At 27.1% G+C, this 1,677-nt stretch overlaps 1 long non-coding RNA gene across 1 annotated transcript; it reads right to left on the bottom strand.

Annotated features, from left to right (window-relative positions):
• Nucleotides 1-443: 443 nt before the first annotated feature.
• LOC107817843 (uncharacterized) lies at nucleotides 444-1,346 on the bottom strand. The gene is made up of 3 exons (XR_001655302.2): nucleotides 1,068-1,346; nucleotides 887-969; nucleotides 444-611 (listed from the first exon to the last, which is right to left on the bottom strand). It is a non-coding gene; the product is annotated as an uncharacterized LOC107817843 (long non-coding RNA).
• Nucleotides 1,347-1,677: the final 331 nt, after the last annotated feature.

Below are 1,677 nucleotides of genomic sequence, written 5' to 3'. Positions count from 1 at the left end.
TATGTATTTCGTAGTTAAATTAACGTTATTTCGTCACTAATACTACATTTTATGTACAAAAAATATTTCGTCCTCAAATATATAAATTAGTGACAACTTTGCTTTTACAAAAATAATTTACAATTTGTAGTTGAAAACTATTATGTCGTCGCCAATTTTTTTTTTTTTTACAATGCTAGTTAAAATTATCATGAACCGTAAATAGATAATTCTCGGACACGAAATATTTTTGTCACTAAATGTGGTCAATTTATGATGAACATTTGATGACGTCAAAATCTGTAGTGGTACTATGTATAATAATTTCCCATTAATTCAAGAATTTATCATTTACTAAATGAAAATAACATAATAAAACATGGAAGGTAACAACAAAATTCTCACCCATGATCACATAACTAAGAATTAGTACTATATTGAGATAATATCTCATTACAAACTCCTTAATATAAAACACAACAATAATTAAAATTCATTCAACAACATGAGGTCAAATAGAAATACAATAATTTAGTAATAAACTAAGGAAAAAAATATGTTGCTTCCTCAAACGCTAATGTAACCACTTGTCTTGTAACTTCGCTCTTGAATAAATTTAAACTTTCATGTACCTGTGGAAGAAAAAAAAAAATTTAGTACATTTGATAACATAATTTAGCAAAAAACATATTTTCAGACATTAGTCGTGTCATATTTTAATTTGTGAAGAAAATAATAGAATGACACAAGAATTCTACTGGCCGGTAGAAACTTAGTCAAAGTTAGACAGTAAATATTTAATTCTTCTTTGACTGCAAATAACCACAAGAATTAAGACAAGGAGATATGAAACTAAAATTAACTAATCTCTAAAAAATTAATGAATAATAGACAAATTTCTTTATACCTCTGCATTAGAATTAAATCAATAAGAACCCACGAATACTTATACATAATATATCATCTGGAGAAATCCAAATTTTTATTGCCCTACAATTGAAAGAAAAAGATATTCCGTATAAGAGATGCAACAGAAAAAAAAAGTGAAGTATAATTAATATTTCTTAACTTAGATTGAGGATTTGTACCAAAGCAAAGGAGGCGTCAGAAGAGGCTTTGCGTCTTAAAACGCCCATCATGCAGATTTGATCTTTTATGTTATTAAATCAACAAAAGAGTTCGAAGAAAATTAAACATTACAGAATACAAATAATTTGTGTGTGTGAAAGAGAAAGAAATAATAAATTAATGGAGGTAGATAATATAGCAGATCTAAGTGGTGAAATAATTTGATAAGGAGATGAATATCACAACGTGTTGGGAGAGAAAAGAGGGATAATTGAGATATGGGGAGGCGGCAGTTCTTATTAAAAAGAGAGAATTGAGAACATAAAAAAGAAAAGGAGGGAAACTTGCCGCTTTTTTTTCCGTACAATTTTGAAAAAAATGAAAACCAAAAGTTGACAAAAAACTAATCAATAATGAATAAAAATCTAAATCAATATATATATATTATTAAAAGGAGAGGAAAAAGCCTCCACATTAAGTCAAGTGGTAATCTCACAATAGACCACTTGACAATTTGGGACAAAGTTAGGTGAAGTAATAATTAATCTTTTAATTTAAATCATGCATTATGTGTTGTTAATAATTAGTTACAATCCTTGAGTTAATAAATTTTGAGTTTTAAAATTATTC

The sequence above is a fragment of the Nicotiana tabacum genome, chromosome 11 (genome assembly GCF_000715075.1).
Source record: "Nicotiana tabacum cultivar K326 chromosome 11, ASM71507v2, whole genome shotgun sequence".
Lineage (NCBI taxonomy): Eukaryota > Viridiplantae > Streptophyta > Magnoliopsida > Solanales > Solanaceae > Nicotiana > Nicotiana tabacum.
Note: the sequence above shows the minus strand (reverse complement) of the source record. Positions and strands in the feature narration are given on the sequence as shown.